Source organism: Phalacrocorax aristotelis, chromosome 1 (assembly GCF_949628215.1).
Source record: "Phalacrocorax aristotelis chromosome 1, bGulAri2.1, whole genome shotgun sequence".
NCBI lineage: Eukaryota > Metazoa > Chordata > Aves > Suliformes > Phalacrocoracidae > Phalacrocorax > Phalacrocorax aristotelis.
In genome coordinates, this window is record NC_134276.1 from 116507088 (window position 1) to 116533559 (window position 26472).

Consider the following 26472-nt stretch of genomic DNA (forward strand, 5'->3'; position numbering starts at 1 on the left):
ATCACACCCATGACTGTGATACAAATTAAACAGCATAGGCAATGATACGTTCTTGCTCAAGCCCTTGCTCTGATCCTGCTTTGTTTACTGGAAAGATGTGGCTCTGTAAGTCTGCACAGGCATACCCTGAGCTGAGGAAGAAGAACGGAATAGCAGCTACCCATTAACCTCCTAATCCATCTGCAGCACAAAAGTGGGAGCTTTACCACACTCTTCACCAGCATGCTATTATGCTTTTCCAGAACAAAAGCCTTTCTTTTCTCAAACCCATGCTTGGAAGGGAGACAGTATATGAGTCAAAAAAACCCCAGCATTCTCACCTGATTAACCTCCAGGCCTGTGGATATGATCCAGGCAGAGAGGAAAGGTGGGTGTCAACAAACCTCAGCCACCAGATTTACCTTAATGAATGGGAAAGGATGAAGCAGCAGGGAGCAACTAAAGTTTCGTAACATCCCTGGAAAGAAACATCCCAGAAAGAAACAGAGCCTGCAAACAAAGGAATGCCACACAGGAAATAAAAGTTATCCACCTGATTTGTTGCACAAGGGGGATTTAAATGTGATGGAAAAAGCCCCCAGACTTTCCAATGTATCAAGCCTATAGTGGTGAGAAGGAAGGAGAGCTCACCAAGTATGGTGGCTTACCAACCAGCTCCAATCCTTCTTTCACTCCATACTGATATGAGGCAGAGTTTGCAGACAGAGGAAGAGGAACACAACCTGGACTTCATGGCTGGATACTGGAATTCTAAACAGCATGATAAACTGAGGATTCCTCGCCCTGCTTTTCTCCTGCACCAGCTTTACACACCAGTTCATGATCATCTACCATGCCAGCCCTGGGGAGGGAGAACTGAGATGCCGGAGATGCCATCAGCTGACACGCACAGGGAACAAGTATCTCCATAAGTCACATGTCAGGGACTAGAAACTTGTCTCAACATTGTTGGCAGGCAAATTTCACTACTAAAGCCTGACCACTACATCAGCTGAATGGAACAGTTTAATCACTAAGGTTGACCCAGCAGAAATGTGCACCCCGTTATCTCAGAGTACTCATCCTCCACGCATACACCTGGGCCCAAGGATGACTGGCAACATATGGGGGGGGCTCAGACCCTCCAGGACTTTCAAGCATCTTCTAGCAACAGTAATGGGCATGCGCCCCACTGCTGAGTGGGAGGCAGGGGTATGCAGAACAGTTACTGACTATGCAAGAGAGCAACCTCATAAAAGGGGAAACCAGCAGAGATGATGGGGGGGGCACGTTCTGGAATATCTTCCCCTCCACCGGCTTCAAAGAAGCATTGGACGCCCAGACCGGACAGACTGCCGCAGATCCATGGTGATAGCTATCACAACAGTCCCACTCTGTCCCTCTCTCTCCCCCTCTCGTTCCCTTTTTCACCTTTTTTTTTCTCTCTTTCTTGGATTTTTTCTCTTGTATCTATTTCTGGCCAAATAAAGTAACTTGGCACTTGACTCCGTTTTGAGTCTTAATTCTGTTTCCGAGAATGTAAAAGGAACCTAGTCACGATAACACACTGGAGTTAATCAGAAGTTAAGCCCAGCCGCCCCCAACCTCCCAGAATTATCTGAGGTCAGTTGGAAAAAAAGGAGGTTTAACCTCTGCCAAATTGTTCAACCCAACAGTGGATCGTGACATCACACCTCTTTCTGAGGCTCTGAATGTGCTGCAGGCAGACTGTTTTTCTGATAGCACACACACCCCCCACCAAGGTGATAGATGAGCAATGCAAAGAACTGAGAAAGGCTGTCTTTTGAAGTGGAGGGTGACTGTGACTCATGCCAATCTTCCATAGCGTTGCTGATGTCTTCAGATCCATATTTTCTGATTTACTTTGTGGAGAGTTTATAGTAAAATGGACAGAAATCCCTCCTGGAGTTCACCTGGACACATAGCTGGACATACCTGGAGAACTGCCTTTGAACAAATTTTTGAGATGCTTGTGACTAACTGTCAGCTCAAGGAAGAAGCTGGGACTAGAATGGAGTCAAATCCAGCTGGCGGCCGGTCACGAGTGGTGTTCCCCAGGGCTCAGTGTTGGGGCCGGTCCTGTTCAATATCTTCATTGATGATCTGGGTGAGGGGATTGAGTGCACCCTCAGTAAATTTGCAGATGACACCAAGCTGGGTGGAAGTGTCGATCTGCTGGAGGGCAGGAAGACCCTACAGAGGGACCTGGACAGGCTGGATCGTTGGGCCGGAGCCAAAGGTATGAGATTCAACAAGGCCAAGTGCCGGGTCCTGCACTTGGGTCACAACAACCCCATGCAACGCTACAGGCTTGGGGAGGAGTGGCTGGAGAGCTGCCTGGAGCAAAAGGACCTGGGGGTTTTGGTTGACAGCCGCCTGAACATGACCCAACAGTGTGCTCAGGAGGCCAAGAAGGCCAACAGCATCCTAGCTTGTATCAGGAATAGTGGGGCCAGCAGGAGCAGGGAAGCAATCACCCCCCTGTACTTAGCACTGGTGAGGCCGCACCTCGAGTACTGTGTTCGGTTTTGGGCCCCTCACTACAAGAAGGACATCGAGTTGCTGGAGCATGTCCAGAGAAGGGCAACAAAGCTGGTGAAGGGTCTAGAGAACAAGTCTTATGAGGAGCGGCTGAGGGAGCTGGGGTTGTTTAGTCTGGAGAAGAGGAGGCTGAGGGGAGACCTTATCGCTCTCTACAGCTACCTGAAAGGAGGTTGTAGTGAGGTGGGGGTCCATCTCTTCTCCCTAGTAACAAGAGACAGGACGAGAGGAAATGGCCTCAAGTTGTGCCATGGGAGGTTTAGATTGGATATTAGAAAAACTTCTTCACTGAAAGGGTTGTCAGGCATTGGAACAGGCTGCCCAGGGAGGTGGTGGAGTCTCCATCCCTGGAGGTATTTAAAAGAAGGGTAGATGTGGTGCTTGAGGATATGGTTTGGTGGTGGACTTGGCAGTGATAGGTTAACGGTTGGACTTGATGATCTTAAGGGTCTTTTCCAACCTTAACGATTCTATGATTCTATGGTGATGAACATTGTTTAGAAACAAAAGATAGGAAACCTAATCTCGAATTCAAGGAACCCAATTATTTTATTGTTTGTCTAAGGAAATGTTTCTCTTTGTATCAGGTCTCAGAAAGGGACTGAAATACATGTCACAAAACTCAACAGTGTTCTGCATCCACAGACCGGCCACCACATATTTGTTATTTTTCATTCAAATAGTCCATTATTATTATCATCTGTGTTGTCATAGTGTCTTGGAGCCTGAGTCCAGGATCAACACTTTAATGTAGTAAGTGCTGTGGAAACTCAGGGCAAAAAGGCTGTCTCAAAAAACTTGAGATCTAATTACATGAGAAGTGTGGGCCTTCTTCCTCCAGTAAATGTAGTAGCCCTTTATGCAGCTATTACCTGTTAATTGGTCTATTTTTTTTTTTTTCAAATGCAGAGGATTAAATAGCTTTATCTAAACAAATGTAAATATCACTTAAGCTAAGTGAAACTTGCCCACCATTACTTGACTTTTAGTTTGACATACACTTTTTTAAACAGAAGTTTAAGGCAATCGAGAAATATTTTTCATAAGCCCAGCAGACACATGTGCTGTAGAACAGCTTGCCGGAGGGAGAGAGTGGATACCAAAAGTATAAATGTGTTTAAAAAGTGTCTGTAGACACTCTTATGAAAATGATCCTTTAAGGTAATAACATACAAAGGCATAACTAGCATTTCAAACCTGTATTGCCTAAGCTTCAGCAAGACGAGAGCATGTACAAGGACAAGGATCTCTCTGTATTTGCCCAGATCTTACACTCTTTTTCTAAGTATCCACTGCCAGCTCTCCTCAGAGAGAAGATAATGCACTTAGAAGGACTTTCTGCCTGACCCGGTATGACTGTTCCTATGTAAAAGAACACAACAAAACTTACTCTGAAAAATAAGCTTTAAATTGCTACCTGTTATAATCAAAACAGAAAAGCCCCTTCTTGCTACCACCAAAGCTATTGCTGTGAGACACACCAGCTAATCAAGATACCACTATACTGAGTAGGGGGCAGCTTTGCTCATGGAGTACAACCAGAGGTTGAGCCACAGTTTGAAACTGAGAGAACACACAAAGAGCAAAGTAGCAGTGAGCAAACACCACAGGAAGCAAGAGGTCCTAAGGAGCTATTTGAAGAAGGAGCTCGAGACACTACTTGCCCACACTGTGACATCCAGTGCCCTTGCACACTGTTTTGGGAATTACTAGAGAATTTCTGCCATCACCAATGTCACTTGAGCAGTTTTCCCTAGTAGAAAATCGTTTTTAAAGGTTTATAGGCACTGCAGAAAAAATCATATACTAAATCGTCAGTTCTAGAGAGGCACTTTCACGTTCCCATTAGACTGAGTGTAATGGCATCATTCTGAAGCCAGATGCAGACCACAGAGCAAACACAGGTTAATCATAAACAGTCAACTCTTACTCATCAGGAGCAGTGGACAGAACAGGACTGTTTTGCTTAACCTCTGCTATTTTTAAGGTCACCTGTGGTATGATTAAAACTTCATTCATTAATTCAGACATTAGCAGGAGGAGACACACGTGACTGGTAGCTGAGGAAGGAGAAGACTGTATTCACTGGTGCTGAAACCTGCAAAAGAAAAACCTGTGTCCAGCTCATATAAAACCGGAATTTAAAAAGCCTGCAGAAGACCAGTCCTAAGCAGCCACCTGAGAACCTGACAGGCACCAAGCAATCGAGGGAGACTGCCTCTCATTAGACTGATGAAACTACAATGTAGCTGTGTGATGCAGGTAGTTGCTAGCGCTTCTACCTATAAAGGCTTTCCTTTGCCTTTTTGAATAACCGAAGTTATAAGTGAACTTCTAGTACTTTCAGCTTTTTAAAGCTGTTGTGGAACAAAAGTTTACAATGGTATGTAGGGGCTGGTTTCACTGAAACACATTTTGGTTTGCTTCAAAGACAAAGACTTGTATAGACAGAGATCCAAGTGAACAACAAGCATCACGAGCTAAAGGGGGAAGGGCACTAGCTAGCACCCAGGATTACTTAGTACCAAGGCAAAGTACGCATCAGGGAAGTGAACTGCAAACAGCATGTAAACAGGAAGGCAAAGAACTGTTTACAGATAGGTTGTCTGTGGGGTACTCAGCCTCCTCGGATGATGGGCTAGAAGCAACCACTGAAGCACGCTGAGTGCTGAGGCCCAGTGCTGAGTGCCGAGATGAGGGAGAGAGGAGGCACTGACCGGGCGTGCAACTGTTGGTAGGTGTTGAAGAGCTTGGGGCTCAGCCCAGGGACAGCAGGGCAGTTACCACCCAGGCATGTCCAAGCACATCACTAAGGTATCACCCACTTCAGAATCTCCTGATCCAAATACATGACTCCGCCAGCTGCTCTTGCCTTTGCAGAAGAACTGAGCGTGTGCTCGCCCACCTCCGCACCACATTACATGCACCCGGCACCTCTTCCTTGCAGCCCGGTCATAACATTTTGGAGGAGGCTAACAGTCTCGCCCATGAGCACGCACTTCTGAAGTCGAAAATCCCGCAGAAGTCGGGTGCTTGAAACAGACCTTGCCCTTCTTGCCCCCACCAGGCAGTCTCGAAAAGACGACGCCTGAGCAGCAGCCTTTCCACCCCATTTAGGACGCGCCAGGGCCCCCCGGAGGACTGGCGCGGCTCCTCCCAGCCCGCGCCCGGCGCCGGGAGCCGGGGAAGTGGCACAAGCGCAGGCCGGCCCCAGCAAGGGACCCCTGCCGCTCCCGGCGCGGGGGGACATCCCTCCCCACGGCACATCGCACCGGAGCTTGGGCTGGGGACGGACGGACACACGGACACACCACCCGGCAGGCCGGCGCGTCCCCGCGGCGGCGACCCGGGAGCCGCGGGCGGAGCATCGCCGCGCCGAGCATCGCCGAGCATCGCCGCGCCGCATCCCGGCGCCCTCCCCCGGCGGCGGCCGCCCCGCCCCGCCCCGCCCCGCCCCGCCCCGCCCCGGCGGCTCCCGCGACCGGCGCAAGTTGCGAGGCGGCGGAGGGGCGCGGAGCAGCCTCGCCCGCAGCCCTGCGGGCAGGGGAGCTGTCGGGGCGGCGCTGGAGTTTCGCGGGCCGGCTGGTGCCTCCCCCTCCTTCTCTTCCCCTCCCCTCCCCTCCCCTCCCCTCGCCGTGTTTTCTCCGTTTGCGTTTTGGCGGGGGGAGCGGTGGCTGCGGAGGGAAGCGCTTTGCCCTCCGCGCTGCGGGGCCGGCGGCTGCCGCGGTGCGGATGCGTACGGACGAGTCCTCGTGAAAACAGCTCCCGACGTTTCCAAACAAAAAAACCAAACCCAAACAAACCACCCACTTGGATAATTAAAACGGTAAATCTAGCTAACTTTTCATTATCTTGCTTGCTGTGTGCTTATATATGTAGATATTTATGGCTTATCCGGCTTCGTTTCGTCATCCTTTGGGTTTTGTTAATTAGCCTCTCTTGTGCTGCTGGAGAACTTGAAATATTGGGGTTTCGAACAGAGCAGGACGCTGTTTCTGCTTTATCCTAAAGTTGGACTGAGGAATAAAAACCTTCCTAGTTCATACCAGCCTTGCAAATATGTTTACTTGTTTTATTAACCTGAATGTAGATGAGATCTCATGCAGCGGCATCCCTCTGAGTTTGCTTTCCCTTAGTTTAATTTTTGCCGATGCTATCAAATACGGCATAGATGTGTCTATGCTACACATATGCAATCCTGTATGCTGACTGATTTTGTATGCCGGCACTCACATCTGAAAATCCAAGTAGGCTCTGAATCTCTTTAGTTTATGATGTTAATAAGTGAACCGTCTTCTGTTTTCATCCTAATTCAACTTGTGGATCCTGCCGACACAAGGTCACCTAAACCAAATCAAGTGGTACTTCTCAGCCCTGTAATTATTTAGTTTCCATTTAAGTGATAGAAACATGCTACGGTTTGTACAGTTTGCACAATTTGTATAGTTTCTTCATCCAGTAGGCTTTTGTTTGAGAGGTTATTAATTTTGTATAGTCACTGTATTAGTTGGTTACTTTATTAGACTGGGCAACCCCAGGCTTTCTGCACGTTATGAACACTGGCTTTAGGAGATTATATGCCTTTGCTTTGTTAGATATTACAATTTCATAGACATTTATGCTCTCTACTATTAGCTATTCTTCTTCTCAGAGTATTAACCCAGCAGACATTTACCTGAGGGAAATGAAAATGAGATGTCCGTTAAAAAAAAATAAACCAGTGTATACATGGAGAAAAGGCTGCCTTAGTCTCATAAAATACAAGAAAATGAGAGTAACAGTTGCAGAGTTGGTAAAAATGACTGACCTGGTCTTTGCTATAAAATATAAGCCAAACTTGCAAGTTTAACTCAGGAAAAACTTAGTGTAGACTCTGCAGCTCTTCATTGATTTTGCTTCTTTCTTTCCTGAGAAGTCATTTATGTATTGATCTACCTACCTGTACATCCATGTGCGTATACACCCGCACAGGTGTGCATACCAGCCTGAGAGTGGCCAACCACAGGACTTGCGGTTCCAGGTTTTGAGTCACAGAGGACTACAAATGATGGTGGGGAAAGGAAAAAGGAGAAGATATTTACAACACTTACTTTTGGGCACAAGTTTTACGGACCTTAGCTTGGAGACTGGTCTCAGTAGTCAAAGGACACCACGTGCCCTTCAGAGTACCTAGCATATACTTCTGCTCTGAACTGCTGCTTGCTGTCATTACATCTCTATTTGAATTCCTCTTCCAAAAAACTTATGTTCATCTGCCATTTCTGTTGTTAGTGTTGAAAATGGGACAGAACACCCATTCATTGGTTATTTCTACTCAACTAAATATTAAGATCTGTTGACCAAGAGACAGATATTTTGCTTAGGGGTTAAAAATAACCTTTGTTCACAAACTTACAAACTGCTGTGCGCTGACACTGCACACTAACTTTCAGCAGTGTTACATTAAACGGGAATATGGAAGTAGGAGCATTTTTTGTCCTGCACATAGGATATGAGTTGTTAGGTGACCGGTCAGTAGCGCTGCTCAAAGCATCAGTAACTCCGGGGAACGTTACTGTCTGAACACTGCAAGAGGTACAGCAGTGACCTTTGGTATCAGGTTGTTTTAAGGCACTGTAAGCACGCTACTCTTGGTACCTCTGCCTCTTCACTGTTACCATTCACAGGCATGATAATGCCTTCTTTCTTTGGTGTGATTTCTGCCAAGCCTGTCATAAATATCTGAAAGTTTCTTAATTTTGATTGTGGAGACTGAAGCTCTTGGAGTGCTAAGGGAGGAAAAAAAGGTAATCAACTCCAAGCCGTTGTGAAATTTTAATACAATAACTAAACCAGACTTTTAGGTAAGTCAGAAATTCTGCTTTCTTAAGAAGAGATTCATCAAGCCTCCATTGTTTCTTATTTTTCCTAGAACTTTTGAACTCTACAGCTCTTGCTGCCTTCAGTGAAACCTGCAAATAAGCAAGTTTCCTTGCATATTTCCTTGCAGAATTCCTCCTGCCTTCCTTACTTCCTTCCTCCCCCTGCTGCAAGCTCCTAATTACCTGTTTTTTTCATCCAGGCAGCAAATGAAAGGGCTAACAATACGCTCAGGCAGGAGGCACTCACTGCTTGTAGAATCTAACTTTTCAATACTAAGATTCCTCTTGAGCTGGGGTTACAGACAAAGAGGGCTCACGCTGCTCGTGGCATCCCTCAGGTGGCCATGGCATTTTATGCCAATTCCACATCTGTGGGTGGCATACCACTATTTCAGTGTTTAAGAGGACTTAAGTGATTAAAATTCAGATTTCTTTTATAACTTGACTGTTAGAAGTTACAACTGAAATTATTGGATCCGAGAGAGTAACATCTTTTTGCCCCAATATTATTTAAGTTATTAATTGGAAAAAGCCTTATAAACTGCCAGATTCAGTGGCTTGCCCCTATTATTAGCCCTCCCTCCAGAAACAGGGCAAAAAATATGTATATCTTCAAAATGAAAGAAAAATTTAAGACAGCTTTAGTACTTGAAATCAGTTTTTATACCTTTGTTTCTTAAATGATTAATCCCCACCTGTGGGTGTCCACTTAACTTGTGAGATAACTTGAATGTGCTGGAGGCAATTTGTACTATAGGATCTTAAGAGATTAACATTAGGTACACAATATAATGCATTTTCAGTATTTGATGGGTTGTATCTCTTGGCTTTGGATGATTTTTTTTTTTAATGTAATGTTCTTGCTTGCAGGGTTTCTCTGTAATTTATGATCACAAACAAAGGTTACAGACTCTAATTCAAGCTTCAACTGTTATGGCATTTTTATACAAATGTACATTTACTTTGTCATAGCATTTAACAAGAAGGATCAGTCAATGCGATCCAATATTCTGCAACTATTCTGTGAAGAAGTGATTCTATCAAAAATGTGTCCCCTGGTTATATTTTTTTGCAAACTAATTATACCTATCAGCCATAATGTTACCCTCTACTCCTACGTTATGTTTCTACTTGCAATAAAGTTGGAGAAGTTTCAATGCAAGAATGAAACACGGTATTTTTTCAGTTGACATTTGATGTCCATGGTGGGAAAGTTGCACAGGCAGCTGCTTCTGGCAGAGAAGGAAGTCCTTCAGTACACGCCCTTCACATTGTAATTAAGACCAGGGGACACTTCAGAAAGCGTTGGGAATGGGTAGTGTGTATATTTAATTTCAGGTGTTACTTCCAGGACAGTTCATCTTACAAATTAGTGAAGGAGCGAGAGAAGGGAATTGGTGGTCATATCCTCCACACTCTCCTCATGTCCTCAGTTCTCCTGCAGTGCCTGGAGGAAGAAAGGCACATGGGAGTACAGTAAACTACACAGACCTAGACATCCTAAGAATGGAATACACACTTCTGAGTTCCACTTGCCTATAGTAGGAGTGTGTCATATCGTAATTTGGGAGGCTTACTTGGAACTTTAAGAGTTACAAAACTGGGTTTGACTCTTACAGCTCTGCATCTCTGTGTACACATTTGCAGGTTTTCTGCAGGAAAGAGACAGAGAGCCCAAGACTAAAGGCTGGATAGCTAGTTTTAAATAGCAAACATGACTTGTTCTGCCGTGAAGCATCAGCAGCTCAGCACCACAAAAAGCCCGATCTAAGGACTCCCACATCACTGGCTTCATTGAAAAATGGGAGGATTTCAATAAAGCACTAGTTGTGATATTGCTGTTTGAAAAACTACATCAGCAGACAAGCAAGTAGCCTTGTTGAATATGCTTAAGCATTGTTTCATCTTGCCAAAATGTAAGATGAATTTTGAAAGTTTTGTTTTGAGTGTCAAGCAGCCCCAACTGAAAGTAGGGCTTATCGAAGAAAAAAAAAAAAAAAAAAAAAGCCAGCTAAAATAATTTTTAAATTATTTTTTCCTAGAAATGCTCTGTCACTATCTTGGACCTAATTCATTGCATTTTGTAAGAAACCATTACTCTGCTATGTTAAATGACAGTGTTACTTTTTCAGGCTTTGACTGGAATGGGTTTTTGTTGATGGTGGAAAATAGAAAGGTTGGATGGCAAAAACATCCAAAAAAGAATCAGCCAGTCAGCTGGCCCATGTGCAAACACAACAAGTTACACCCTAGGTGCTAAACAGTTAAAAAATTATTCTCTGCCACAAGAAATACTGGATTGCATAGAAAGATTATTAGCAGGACTGTCACTATGAGGTGCAGAGAGGCTAAGGTGATCTAGCTACCTACTTGTGTCTATAAAGGTGTGAGCGCTTACGTGCATGTGTACACAGACACACACACCAATTTCATGATGGCCAAATATAAAACCCATGAAGGAACATTTTGATTGTGACCTGCTGGAGAAAGAGGAAAGGAGAGCAGAAATTAAAACTAAGTCACAGAAAGGCTGGATCCACTATGTAAATTTTGGATAGAGTAGGTGGGAAGGACTGGAACTGGCCTACTTAACCCAGAAAAGCTAGTGCTTGTTCAGTAATGAGAAGTGATTAGAATTTGATGGATGTTTTATGATAACACAAAACCAGGAATTCCTCCAAAGGGCACTTTGTACCTATTGAAGTGTGGTTGCATTTGGCAGCTTCTCCTGACTTGAGGAGAACTTCTGAACTCTGCTGCTATAAGTCACAATCAAAAATATGACAATTTCAGAAACTATTGACCTTCAAAATAGAATTTATGACCATTTAATTGCCGTGCCTGTAACTGTGTAGCCATGTCTGCAATACAATTGTGGGCAAACAGACAACAGTCAGATTCCTCTTCCCCCTTTCTCACAGTACTGCGAATAAAAATTGATTTAAATCGAGTTTAATTCCTTTTCCCCATAGTAAAACTTTCTTCCTAGGGCTGTCTGCTGTTGGTTCCTTAAGCAGCTGAATGAGGAGGGCAGAACAGTTGGCTTGGGTCTTTTCATGGACCAGAATGCCAAATGTTCTCTGCTTATTGCTTCCTGCCTCTGACAGAGGACACGGTGCTCTTAAGGTCAGCAGCACAGTGTGACTTCAGCATCACATTGCATCTTCCCTCCTCTCTCTTTCTCCCAGTCTCACCATCTTTCTTACCTCTCAGCAGCTAGGTTTCAGGCAGACCACGCTCTCCTCATCTTCAGCTGTCTGAGTTTCCTGGTCTTTTGAATTCCTGGATTGCTACTGATTGCGCTCATGTGAAAGCACTGACACTGCCCTGACTGAAAAACTTTCTGTGTGGGCAGCAATAATCATCGTGGCTGTTGTTTCTGCCTGGCTCCAGAAGGCAGTGTGCACAACACTTATGTAGGGCTGCTACAACATATGAGAAACAAGCATTTTCCAGTTTTAAGTGCAGATGATTTCTTTGTATCATAGCCACATTTGTTAGTCCCTAGATGCATAGATTTGGGCCATAACTGGATCTTTTGCTGAAGAAGAGTGATCCTTCCTCTGGGAGAAAAGGAACATATCCCTGTCTTATTACCCAGCATAAATGCTGTTGATTAAATAGCATTAAATCTTTTCAGTTTATTTGCACTAAGTGTAAGATTATCTATGAAGTTCAATATGGAAAACAAGTATCTATCAGTACTCGTTCTCTTATCCTTAGCTTTGTGCTAGATTATAAACGATCAGCACCGCTTGGACAAACCACTGTAGTAGGCAGTGATGGAGTCCATGGAGTACAAGTCTTCTAACTCACTGTGATGACTGTGGTGTTCTGAGTCACTGGCAAGACAGGGGTGCCCCTAAACCGAGCGACAACTGAAACAGAGAAGTCTATTTTCAAAAGGTGATCTCTGGGAGAGATTTCAGGCCATGCCTTATTGGTATCTCAGCCTCTAGAGGATATAGGCAAATTTGAACCACATCTGTGCTGTTTACAGATGCAGCTCAGTCAGTTATCATAGTATTTTCCTCCAACTGGTGTTATAATAAATCCCAGCAAATACAGGACAAGCTTCTAACATTGCCACAGACACAAAACAATAAATGTGGCTTGGGTAAAAATACTAGGAGGGGTGTGTACCACTCTCTGGAAAACTTTACTCAGAAAATAGGTGTTAATAACTCATTATTAACAACTACTGTCAAGTTGTAAGTCTTGTGCCACTTGTGATTATCCAGGAGACTCTCCTGGGTATCATGTAATGTTTTAATTAATAGTTTAATAATAATTAGTATTTAATTATTTGTTAACAGTTTAGCTGAGGGAATAATCTAAACACTGGTAAGTGTGCAGGTGATACAAGGTTGAGGAAGAATGCAAACAGGTTGAACAACTGAGTGAGAATTTAAAGTTGTTTTAATAAATGTAGCTCAATAGAACAAGTATCAAGAATACTCTTGGCCAGGAACAATGAACAGTGCAAATATATATAACAGTGGAAATGACTGACTGGGCAGAGATGTACATCCCAATATATGTCAACAATATCACAGAGCTGATTCATGTTCCGATGATGTAACTAGCAGATTCTTTTTGAAAAACTGCTACGTGGCCATCCATACCCTGAATTCTGGGCACGTGGGGAACAGAGAGAGCAGGGCTGCTCTGCTAGGGGGACATGCTGGGAGCCAAGGTGACCCCAGTGCAGGCTTTGCCTCACCAAGGGGGCACAGACAAGTGCAGGCAGGCAGAGCCAAGTGCTGGTAATGGGACCCACTGACAGCCCCAGCACTGTGAGGGGATGACCCAGGGCTAGGGGCCACCTGAGGGAGCAGCCAGGAGCAAAAAATGACATTCACAGTATTTAATGGCATAGAAAAAATCCAAAAGTACTGGACAAAACAAGCAAATAACAAAATTATCCACTCAAAAAAACAGGTAAGTCAAACTTTAGAAGTCTAATAGCATTTTGGTCTCTGCAAAAGAGGCATTTAAGGCTGTTGATTTCTTTCCTAGGGAAATGACTTCCATTCTGTCCTCTGTAACGCTTGTATCTACATAAACAATCTTCTACATTGGGCTTGCCCAACATAATGGCATCATTACTATCTCTTCTGCACAAAGAATTTTTACATTAGGGTTATAAATTACGCTCATTCTTACTCTGCCTTTTACTGAAGGCTTTTAATTTTTTTTCTTCCAGCCAACCCTCACTCTTCTCAAGGACTGTACTGCAGGTCTTATTATGAAATTACCCAAAGACTGACAGTTGCCAGTGGCAAAAAGGGCCCCTGCTGTTTTGGATAAAATGAAACGTGTGTTTCTTTTCATCTAGACAAAAAGCCTTGGACGGTTGTGGATTTGGGGGTTGTTGTTTGGTTGTTGGTTTTTAATTAATATCTTAGGATGTTTATATCTAGAATAAAAAAACTATTTTCTATTAATAACAAGGATCTGTGGATACATCTACATTGTCACTTCCCCGATTTGCTGTGAAGTCCCTATCTCCTGATCATCCAAACAGCATTAATGTTAGTTTGTTTGGACTCTGTTATAGAGCAAACAAACCAGTTTCCTCCAGGACAAAATCCAGGTGTGGATTTGGAGGTGATTTGCTGAGGAGAACAATTAAAGTAAGCACAATAAGTGAGACCATACCCAGATTGGGACCTTTCTTTCCTGCATAGTATTTCCATTGGACTCCTCGCACACCTTCTGTTCTTAAGGGCTCACAAGCCCTCATGTCACGCCTGAGGACATGCAACCTATCTCCCCCTTGGTATTATGCTATCAAGCTGCCATTCTACTAGGTTAGCCCTCGCATCAATTCAGGTATTTTAAACTATAAAACCTCTGAGAAAATAGTAATTATGACTTTCAGCCACGGGGACCTGTGTAAGGTACCATGCAGTGTGGTTCACAGTGTGCTCACTGTGCTGTTCACAGTGCTTTAAATGGAGCTGACATAAATATTGTGGGCACCTGCCACACTGTGCCACTTGGGCTAGTGAGCAGGGATCTCTCAACAATGCAGACATCTTTTCTGTTTGGTTGAGACACACTTGGTTCAGGCTTAAGTTTTTTGCTTGCGTTTCTGGCAATGGCCTCATGACACTAAGTTTTCTTCTTGGGGAAAGCAGGCAAGGCTCTCTTCAATCTAGGGCAAGCCAGTTACCACCAGACAGACAACAAAATGCGGCAGCAAGACAAGCAGCCTAGGATGCCTCTGTTAGTTTTTGGCACAAAAGTCAACGGTGCTTTGAACTATCTCTAAAGATAAATTTGACCTAGAAAAGACCTATATTTGGATACAGCTACTGAGGAAAGACAAGTAAAGAGGGCTTAATTGTGGAGCCTGCTCATGACTGCCTGTACTGAAAGCAAGTACTTGTAAGTGGTGGGCTATCCAAAGCCCCAAGTAACGACAAAGAATGGGAGCTTTCTGAATGATGACGGTGTTCTAGAAAATTACTTGCTGTTTGGTGAAGCAGTTGCACTGTCTCTAGTGAACAGCAGTCTGAGCTGTGTATATATGATATTGTGACAGGATTTGATATTCACGCTGGAATTCTCAATCCACTGTAGCCATCTAAAAACCAAGTGTGTCTTCTGCTCTTAATTATGCGATCTTTAATCAGCAGCAACAGCTTTGGGTGTATATCTTGTTTTTAAGATGACCTATTAAGCTGTCATGTATAGCTGCTTGACCTATAACAGATAACGCCATCAGGAGAAACAAGCACTCAAACAGAAAATAGCTTTACTTGCTCTCGTTAACATTCATCTGACACTCCAAAAGGCTGCAGCTGGGCCAATGCAACCACACTCAGAGTGCAAGTTCACCATGGTGGTATGTCTTAATTATCTTTTTCTAGTGCATTTATGTGTCTTCCTCTCATTTCTCAGACAACAAGTCAAGTCTGCTGCTCATTAGCCCCATCCTTGATCTCGTACTGAAACTATTTATTGGCTCTCCTGGCAGTTTGTTAGTCTAATGGTATTCGTCTCTTGTTATATATAGCTACATGTAAGAAATAAGAAGACCACATTTAGTCATTTCACTCATTTCAAACTACTAAACCTCTCTAATATAAGAAAGAAAAGGGGTGCATAGCTGGACCGAAACTTCACTTATTTTTTAATATTAAGAAGCTAAATTTGGAAAAGGTATCAGAAAAGTGTGAAAAATATGAACGAGGAAAACTATACATTAGATTTACCGTGAGATTCTTTGGAGGTTTCAACGTTATCCTTCATAAGCAGCTGCTGGCTCAATGGTGCACATGACTGGTTACATGAAAGATTTCTGTCTAAAGCATGAAGTTTAATTTCAGAAAAGCAGTCATTAATTTCTAACTTCAAAGGTCTCTCTCTAAAGCATGTCAATCATTAATGACAACTAGCAAAAAATCCTGAATGTAGCAATAACTTAGTATTTAAAAAGAAAAGACGATAAATCCATCTTGCACATTTTTGGGGCTATATAATACAACCTTCTGCCATGAACAGTACTTCTGAGTACTTAAACACAGTGTCCTCCTTGGGTACTGGTGGGAAAAGAGGTTAAGTTGTGAAACCAAAGAGGATGGGAGGAAAGAAGAGTGGGAGGAGCTGTCACTCACTAGAGCAGGCCTCAAACTCCAGTGACTAGGTAACAGAATTTTGTTTAGGTGCAAAATGTGAAATGCATGTTGACGCTTAAAAGCTGGAAAATAAAAACGTTAACACTAAACCAAAGAGTAGAACTACATAGTTTTGAAAACACGTTCTGCCTCAAGCATCAAAATGTTTCTTGTCCTGTGTTCTGAACAGCTAACACTGAAGAACCGTTGTAACTGATGGAGCCAGGGAAATAACAGTTGTGTGAACCACTTACCTGCCAAACCAATGCAATTTAAAGCACTGAAATTATTTGTGAATACACCCAAATAGTTTTGCCAGAACAAACTTTGACAAAACATTATTGAGCACAGAGACCTTCATTTTTTAACAGTTTTGATACATCAGTAAAGTAAGAAAGTAAGAGAGTTGCAAGAGGATGGCAGTATTTCTGTTTCCCTAATAGTTCAGTAATTAGAAAGCACATTCTAGATGTAGCTTCTTGCTCTTCAGGGGTTTCCCATCTTGCAGCAGTTTTACCTCAAGAAGGACCATGCTCTCTGGCTCTCCTGCTCCTGCACATTAAAGGCTGTTCTCAAACAGGCTTGGAGCCACACAACAGCAGCAGGAATGATTCGCTAAGCAGCTTGTTATGGCAGCCTTGAAGGTATAGATGACCTGATTCAAAGCACCCTTTTTCTCCACTTAAGAGGAGGGCCTGAAATGGGCTTTGGTTAGGAGCTACAAAGGAAGAGTAGGAAGAAACCAGCACTTTGTGTTGCTAGGTGTGCGGGTGCCCACACTTTGAACTGCTTTACCCTTCCCCAGCACAGGCAGAGGTGACCTCTGCTGGAATAAAAGTGTATAAAAAGAAAATCAAGGGATTTGATTTACATCCGAATGAAGAGAGGAATATATTTTTGGCAAACTCCTCTTTTCAATACCTGTTTGCAGAAAATTCCATTAAATTATTCTTTCTCAAGACCTGTTTGTGAAGCCTAGTTGATGCAATACATTGAAACTGAGGTAAAAACAATACACTAGAAGCATGGTGTCTGCTGCATGCATCTAATTCACTTGCAAGAATGGGCTGTATCTGCTGTATTTGGGCATATCCTGAGGCAAGGCTGGAGAAAGAGGAGGATGAGTCCTGATTCTCTTTGGGAAATGCTTTCCACTGCAGACCCACGGAGATGCTTCTCTTCTTTAAAGGACTTATGTGGTCTCCACTACTGCAGTATCACCTGGTTTTTGCTGAATGTCCCACCAAAGTCTGTAAGGTGGAAATGTGGCCGTTCCATTCATTTTATTGATTTAGAGAAAGAGGCAGACCCCTGCCCATGGACAAAGCCATGGATGATATGCTAGGTAAGGGAGTTTGCCTCTCATCTTCCCAAGTAATACAGCGATGATGCTGATTGACTTCTCAGGTGTGTGGTGAGGATAAACTGGTGACTGCACAGTTACCAGGATCATGGCAACACGCATATCGGCTTGTAACAGTCAAAGGGATCTTCATCTAGTGGTTTAGAAATTGCTTATCTCTGGCTCCATCAGAAAATCCACAAGAAAAAGCTTTGTATGAAATATTGGAAAAACAGATTTGGCCAGAATTTATCTGGCAAAAAAATGGGATTAAACAGACTTAAAATGCAGAAAGATGAGAAGGCAAATAAGATTTTTCTGGCCTGGATGCATCTGTCTGCTTAAATCTGACTTCCAGCATGTATCAAAAATGTATATAACCAAGAAAGAGAGGGGACAGTACATATAGCTTTACTTCTTTCATAAACCTGTGATGCACCTTGGTGGAAGTGGCACAGGAGTCTGGATTGAAATTCAATGCAACAGCATAGAGCCTATGGTAAAGGCAGACTGACAGAGAGATGTGCTGAAAATACCTGTAGGACCAAGCACCATTTACACAGGAAGGAGCACTGTAAACAGCAAGAGCTGCTTTAATTCATCAGAACTTACTTCACTTAGAAATGAGAGTCTGACTTTTTTACTGCCAACTCTTCTCATAAAAGCAATACTTATTCTAGGTGTGACCAACCTGTTTGTTCCCTTAACGGCTATTGAAAGAGCTACCTCTACAATGTTATAATTTTGTAATGCCTTTTCTGCATATCTAACATGTAGTACACCTGTGACTAAATGATTTTTACTTTCTCATTTTTTATTGAGACAATATTGTGTAGGCTTCTTTGGCACTAACCTGACGTACAGCTTTGTTCAGCCCAAACACATTTACCTTCTGGAAACACATTCATTTAATCTAAAGAAGCATAGATCATTTGAAGAATGATAAAATTACATGGTCAGCCTGAATATTAAGCCATTTCTGTAAAAGAGGTTTGCTCTTGTAAAGCTGTAAGTATGAGTCACTGATCTAAGAACTCAAAGCATTACAGGGATATTAAGAATATAAAAATAAAGATTTCAATAAATTGGTGAAGTAATTAGAGAAGACAGGAAATAAAAGACTTGTTCATCCAGACTGAAACAGAAAGCTTCTTTCTGTGGTAAGGAGAACAGATCATACCCTTCACGTTACTTGTTACAAATCTTCTGGACCAACACCTGTAAAGCAAGTGCTATCGGTGGATATATTGTGCTTCAAAGAGTTTTAGGAAGCAGTGAGAGTAAGGATCAAGAAGTATTGCTCTTCCTTTCGGTAAGATAGACTTTGGCAGCCTATCTCCTTTCTTCAGACTCCCCTTCTCCTGCCTACAACAGCTGCCAGCTCTGAAACAGCTGATCTGCAATAAAGAAACACCCTGGAGGAGTGGAGAGACCCTTGGGCAGAGCTGTTCTCCTCCTCAGACCACAGCTACCTCCCAGCCAGGGAAGAGAAAGTAGTTTTGACTGAGGGTGGAGAAGGGGAAAGAAAGGAAGAAAAATACCTTTCTTCCTTTCTTTGCATCTTTACCTCCTTCTAAAACCTATCTTAAAAGTGAAGATCAGTTTTTCATCCATCTCTGTAGTGCAAGGAACTAAAAGAACCTGTTCTCACCTCTCTCGTTTGGTGCCTTTCAGAGTGAGCAGTGTCATACCTAGCTTTCAGGCAAAAGCCTCATCTCCAGCATCTACAGGGGAGCAGCTCATACATTGCAATAAACTGGCTTAGAGTCAATTCAATTTAGATCAAAATGATGATAATGTGCTAAAGAAAGGAACTAAGGAGGTAATTCAGAAGGTGTTTCTGCCTTCTGAAAGGTTATCCAGCTAGCTACTGTTTTTGTTTGCTTGCAGTTTAGATTCCCAGATACATCTAAGTACTCAGTGCCCAGCCCTGATTTTTTTGTGTGCAAGTGCTTGTCTTTTTTTTTTTTTTTTTTTTTTTTTACCCTATTTTATAGATATATGATTGGAGGAGCCAATGGGAGGTTGAAGTAGGGTAGCCCAAGGTTGCCCTTTCCCACAGCGTGGCTCTGGTAGTTGCTGCCAGCCCATAGCTCAGAGGGTTTGAGTTTAACTTCATCCTCTGCCAAAACGGGTGACACTGGTCTCACCATGTAGTCTCCCTGTGTCTCACTTTCCTGACTCATAAGGCAAGGTGAGGCATATTCCCTATTTAACAAAGCACTAGGAAGAAAAATACATTGAAAAGAGGTACTTGAACTCTGCAAGGATGGGCCATGCATATATTACTGACAGATCTTCCTGTGATGACCTTCCCTGGGTCTTCCAGCTCAGGGTTACTCAGTCTGTTGTCTTGGTACAGAAACATGCAAAATACCTGCAAATAAGTTTTAAGCAGGGCATGCACTTTTGGAGGCCTCCACATGAGAAATGTGCCTCTGATTTTATCTGTAGCCAGTCATACAGGATGAGAATTAGCAGACGATGGGTCAGTCTTACAGCTCTTCCCTCCCATCAAGGTGACAAAACGCTTCCACAGCTGGTTCTGCGGACCTTTTTGCAAGACCTTTCCATCTTCCCTGCATGAAGCAATGTCAACTGACCATTGATTTTTGATGCAGCTTTTCATCACTGAAATGTTGACACTTTAATTATCAGAAGGCCCTGCACAGGTTGGAATTAAAAAATTAAGAGTCAGTATATCATAGAGTTTAGTATAGCAACTCCCAGCAAGTTATCTGAGCAGTGAAACTTCTGAAGCTTGCTTTACTGTAGTTCTTGTTCTTATAAAAATTTTCAGTCTTTCTGTTCTGTCATACAGATTCTCTAATGCCTAATAATAAGTTGAACACATGCTGCGGCCTTTCCATTAACAGGGGCTTGCCTTGCATCTCTTTGGCAGCATGTTTTCATCAAATGTATAGGGACTTTTGATCGCTCTGCAAGTTTAGTTAAAATCTGGGCAATGAGTTCAAAAGGAACTCATGGGGACTGACAGAAAGCGTGATCTTGTAAGTGTCATTTTCCAAGGAAACTGGGTTAAAAGACTAGTGGCTAGTTATGTGGTAGGCTAATTCAACCCTTCCTTTTCTGTCAGTAACAAAAAAAGAAGTGAGAAAATATTGTTTTGACAATGTTAATTAGCAGAGTTTCAGTCAGAGGGGAAGCTGACTCCCCAATTTCCTTTTTTCATTAATAGGGTCTAGAAAAATGACAGCTTTTTGTCCTTGTATAACTAGAATAAATTACTTTTTTAAAGTGTCCTTTTTCATTTATTATTGGTGATCTGCTTTGTCAGGGATTTCCACTGCATGGTGTTTCCTTTTAAATAATTGCAAAATTATTATCTCTCTAAGGTTGTTTTGAGCAACATGATGGAAGCCTCCCATAGCCTGTTTTCCTACTGGAATTTTTATCCTTCTTGATTATCGGCTGTGTTCCCATGACAATTCCTGTACTCATGCATCCCAGAATTAGCTCCTCACACGTTCCAGCCTGATGGTACATCAAGCCCACTCAGTGCTCTGGAAACTACACGTACGCAATAGACTCTGAATGTGTGGGGAAAGGAAGGTCTCCAATTTGGGTATCAAGGCTATGTGATTGAAAGATAGGAGAAGGGATGGACAGAAGGGACTGAGAAAATAAAAGATGTTTAGGTTTATTCCTTTATTTAATTATTATTTTTGAAATTAAAATGCCTCATGTCTATAGAATAACATCTATATTATTAGTACATACTTTTGGTGAAATTGAATACTTGCTTGAAAATGACTTAGCAATTTAACTTCAGAGTCAGCTGATAAGGCAAGCAATTCTGTTTTGAGTTAACTTTCCTCTGTTGCACTTTCAGTTTACCTGGAAGCTCACTGTTTCCATGAGGTGCCCAGGTGTCATTTCCACTTTAAATGCTGCTGCATAGCTGGGTGCATTCCAGCTGCAGATCTACATACCTTTCTCAGGATTGCAACAGTCTTAGCCAAAAGCTGAGCAAATCCTAGCAGAGATCTACTCAAAAGAATCATAGAATGTCCTGAGTTGGAAGGGACCCACAAGGATCAAGTCCAACTCCTGTCCCTGCACAGGACAGCCCCAAATTTACACCATGTGTCTGAGGGCATTGTCCAAGTGCTTCTTGAATACCGTCAGGCTTGGTGCCGTGACTGCCTCCCTGGGGAGCCTGTTCCAGTGCTCCACCGCCCTCTGGAGGAAGAACCTTTTCCTAATATCCAACCTAAACCTCCCCTGGCACATCTTCCTGCCATTTCCTAGCATCACTAGAGAGCAGAGATCAGCACCTGCCCCTTCTCCGACCCTTGTGAGGAAGCTGCAGACCACGATGAGGTCTGCCCTCAGCCTCCTCTTCTCCAGGCTGAACAAACAAGTGACTTCAGGCGCTCCTCATACAGTTTCTCCTCTAAACCCTTCACCAACTTCGTGGCCCTCCTCTGGACACTCTCTAGTAGCTTTATATCCTTAATGTACTGTGGCACCCAAAACTGCACACCGCACTCAAGATGAGGCCGCTCCAGCACAGAGCAGAGCAGGACAATCACCTCCCTTGACCGGCTGCAATGCAGGGCTTGATGCACACCAGGACTTGGTTGGCCCTCTTCGCTGCCAGGGCACACTGTTGGCTCATGGTCAACTTGCCATCAACCAGAACCCCTAAGTCCCTCTCTGCAGAGCTGCTCTCCAGCCTCTCACTCCCCAGTCTGTATGTGCATCCAGGGTTGCCGTGCCCCAGGCGTAAAATCCAGCACCTGCCCTTGTTAAACTTCATATGGTTGGTGATTGCCCACCTCTCCTGTCTGTCCAGATCCCTCTGCAGGGCCTCTCTGCCCTTGAGAAACACCTCATTGCTCAGTCTAGCTGCCAGAATAGTGCCAGACCTGATGGTATACACCCAGCAGGGCTGCTAGCTGAGAGGGGAGCATCTGGATACTCTACTACTGCAGGCTAAGTCAAGGACCATTGACAAAACAAGCTCCCAGCAGGTGCTGGTTTGGCTCCAAGTGGCACTAATACTTCACAGCCAAGGCACAATGAATTCCAGCCAGGACTCCTGATAGATTTTCATGGACAGCCAAAACTGCCAGCAGAACATGTTCAACTCCAATACCTAAAGAGCTGCTAACTAAATTTTTTTCTGCCAGTAGTTGAAGTTCACAGATTAAAGCTATTCTGAGGTTTCCCGGACATTTTTGCCCCAAACCTGTTCTCAGGAATCTGTCCAGACTGGAGAAGTAAAGCTCTTCAACATGCCTCCATCTGAGAACAGCCTACCATCTCACCATCTGTCACAACAGCATTTCCTAGCATTTTCTTCTCCCTCTTGGTGCTTCTTATACCTTTTCAAAGTTTGCCCTCTGGCATTCTCCAAATGGCACAGTAGTGTTAAGCAGTGACAAATGCACCTTGGGACGCTTGCATTTATGGAATATCAAAAAGTATCCTTCCTCCCAGCACTTTTGTCACTCAGCATGACGGTACCACGAGGTACCACGAGGGTTAAAAAAACCAAGCTTATTATAATGCAAGCATGGTTACCAAGATAGCAGGTAGGAGAAAATACAATTGAGATAGTAGTTTGCTTTACAGGTTGAACTCTGAGCTTTCAGCTACCTTTACCTTTTATAAGATATATTTCCCAAAATAAGATATTTAAAGATGCGTACAGATTTTAAGATATTCAGTTTGCTTTTATCACAGTCTCAGCACTATTAATGATATGATTTCAGAAAAGTTATTGCAAAAATCTATTTTTGCTAAGCCGTTTGTGAAGAACAAAACCAAATTTAAAATAAAGATCATACATTCAAAGGCAAGAGGGTCTCTGTGAGAAGTCACCTGTGAAAGTAATATTGACCTCTCACTCTCACAGAACTTCTGCAAGAATCCTTCCAACACAAACATTTCTGCCTATTGTGCCAGCTGCCATTGCCATTTCAACAAAACCCTTTTTGTTCCTTGATGGCAAACCTCCTGATCGCACCTGTCCCCCTCCGTAAGGATAGCCAGCAGAGTTGTGCTAGGAGGTTACTACATTTTTCTCTGCCTCTCACCAATTTCCCAATAGCCCTTCCACCAATTCAAAACCGTACTGGCATCCTCCAAGTCCCTGTCCCAGTGCTGGTCTCCAGGCTGAGCCCAGAGTTCAGCCTAGCCCAGAAGGAGACCATAGGAAGGGAATTCCAGGAGTGAGGGAAAAACATGCATTAGCGTTGCTATGGAGATGAGAATTAGCACAATAACTATTGTGTTCTGTTTCAAAGCTTCCCAGTCACCAGTTTTAACTCTTTCCCCTCTCTCCACCACCGCTTCAGTTCTGTCCCAGCAACATCCCAGCACACCTGAGAGATTTCTGCGCCAGGAACTGGAAAGTGAATGGCAGAACATATAAGAACCTGAAGTCTGGTCAGGGGCCAGAAAATGGGAAGAAAAAAGTGAGAGAAGGTCTTGTAGAAAGAGGAGAGGATTAAAAAAAAAAAAAAAACCAAAAAAAAACCCCAAACGGTTATAAGAGGCAGGTATATGGAAAACAAGCTTCTGGAAATGGCACAGAAATAGACAGAAATGGAAAATACTTTGGTACCATATGGCTACCCTCTACCCTTCCTTAATGAAGCTCTGTCCCTCATGGAGAGTGATGTACTGGCTGTGCACCACTTGGCAGTGAATACTGAGACTACCATCTTCCCTCCTGTATGCAACAGCCTCTCCTTTTTTCTTCAGCACTGAGAGGAAAAGCAAAGCTTCTAGGACATAAATGCAACATTATGCTTTCTTCTGAGAGAAAGAGCAAAAGTTGGAATGAATTGGATAAGTTTAAACATATTTTTCCACATCCACATTGTTACATTCAGTTAGATGGTTGTGCCATTTCTGATGTTTATGTTTATGTTCCAGTGTCTTAAAACTTGCACTTCTTATGTACGAGTCGTTGACATGAGTCGATACCCTTCCATAAAATCACCCATGCTGTAAAGATAATGCCCTGCCCTTTTCAAGATACACTGGGAAAGCATTAAAAAGGGGTAATAAAGGGAGCTTGTAGATGAAAATTAGAACAAGGCATTTCTAATCCACTAGGCTTCGCAGTTAACCGCTGGTGCTAGAGGCAGCATCACCGACTGTATGAAGTGTCTCTGAACATATCTTTCACCTGACAATAACGTTGTCCATTGCTGCCACAGCCATTGTGCAAAACCCAGCAAACAAGCCTTGCTCTGCTACCTCTGGCCCTGCAGCAAGCACCACCTTTGTTCGTTCAATCTTCAAAAAACTTATTCCTCTGCAGCCACCAGAAGTACAGCTACACTTTTATTTTGCCCAGCTAGCAAACGGCACCATAAACCAGTCAATAAGCAGAGGACAAAATGTGCCTCCTAGGAGAGCAGCGGGATGCCTGGCCCTACCCGGCCACCCTCTGCCAGGGAACAGCACTTCAGCTGCAGGGAAAGCAGGCTGCAAAAAGGGCCTAAAAGGTGGCTGGGGGCATTCACACTTATACAGTTGTTATATATCCTGATCCCACATCACATCCTTTCCTAAAAATGAATACTGATTTTCCTACCCCAGAAACTGAGCTCTTGGAAGTTCGTTTGATGCAGACAGAACCCACCAAAACTAGCCCTTAGATTCTATCCTCCTTTGTCCAAAATGACATAGCAACTAGCTGTTCATGCCACTTGGCTGTGCGACGACACATGCAGACACCAGCATCCACATCACAGTTATGACTCTGGGGATCTCACTGCGCCACCTCCCCTCCCTGCTGGCTGACAACGTAAAAATGGGCATAGTTTGCAAAAGGCACATGAATGATACAGCTGACTCCTTTGAGTCTTTGCTGCTCTCCGGTCCCACATTCCCAGACCTTACACAATTTCTAACCGAGCTTTTAAGGGAAAAAAAGAAAAAACATAGCAAATTGCCTCCAGCCCCATGATGGGAGAGAGCACCATAAGATTAACCTTTGGTGCGGTGCTGTGGTGTCAAAGACTCACTGCTGCCCAAATTTAAAAGGGTAGTGAGAAATGACCAACTTTGGCTATTCGTTGCTGTGCAAAAAATTTCAAATATAACCATAATTTCTCATAACTTGCCCTTGTAGGCAAGGCTTCAAAAGCAGGGAAATGAATGCTTTCCCTTCAAGAGTTTTAACAGGAGAAAGAGTCTTCACTTGTTTATTGATCTCTACAGCGTATTTCATGTGAGTGTGGGAAAATCCAGGAGAAAAGTAAGGTTCAGTGGGTCTCTCAGCCCAACTATAATTTCACCCTCACCATCTCATTTCCATCCCCCTTCCCTCCCTCCTCCAGCCTTGCAAAGGAAAATACCTTGACACTAAAAGTCCTATATTACTTCTGAAGATTTACTCCCTTGTCTTTCTGGTGAAGACCTACACTTTTAAATAGAGCATAGGTATGGAAACACCTTTCTCAGAAAACTTAAAACCAGACATAAAACACAGACAGAAAAACAGCTCTTTCAAGCTCAGAAAGTTAAGGAAAAAGTCATTCCAAATCAACACTTTGATTTAATACTTCTCCAGTCAACAAAGCATCTGACAACCTTCTCTTATGCTTTTTACTAAAAAGTTATCTTAATAGCAAGCTGTCAGTTTAAGCTGGAAACTCAGATGCACTATAGAATGGCTAGAGTCTGAACATACAGGAATCATGGGGATGGGTATTATGAGGATATTACTAATTGCGCCGTTCCCTGTTTCTTTTTATGAAATGTAATATATAAAATTGTGACAAAAAACAATGATCATCTAACTGAGAAAGTATCAGGAACAGGAGAATAAGCAGGGTGTGGTTTTTCCTCACATGCCAAAAGCACGGTATGTGAAAATGTCATTGTGAAGTCCCAAAATCATAGCCAAGAGACTCAGCAGCTGCTTAGCTGGGAAAGAGACTTATCTGCTTAACCGTCTAGTGGTGCAGAAACTTTGAGTGGAATTTGGTATAATCTGTGTTTCTACTACATTTCCGTTATGCTTTTGAAAGATTGGGCCAAAGAAACCCCTTGTTTTGTAAACCTTTGTCATGGTTTTAGCTGGGATAGTGTTGATTCTCTTCACTGCAGCTGGCAC

The 26472-nt window shown here is 43.3% G+C and overlaps 1 protein-coding gene and 1 long non-coding RNA gene across 5 annotated transcripts in view; one reads left to right on the plus strand and one right to left on the minus strand.

Moving 5' to 3' along the window:
* Positions 1–5241: 5241 nt before the first annotated feature.
* Positions 5242–26472, plus strand: part of HTR1F (5-hydroxytryptamine receptor 1F) — a 120480-nt gene continuing 99249 nt past the window's right edge. For 2 of the 4 annotated variants that reach the window (XR_012662133.1, XM_075102538.1), the window contains exon 1: positions 5242–6367. The gene's annotated coding sequence lies outside the window, so the exon portion shown is untranslated. The remainder of the gene's footprint in view (positions 6368–26472) is intronic. The other 2 variants (XM_075102546.1, XM_075102555.1) reach the window with 1 other exon arrangement.
* On the minus strand, positions 9714–15767 carry LOC142061444 (uncharacterized). Its single transcript, XR_012662129.1, has 2 exons — positions 10773–15767; positions 9714–9849 (listed from the first exon to the last, which is right to left on the minus strand). It is a non-coding gene; the product is annotated as an uncharacterized LOC142061444 (long non-coding RNA).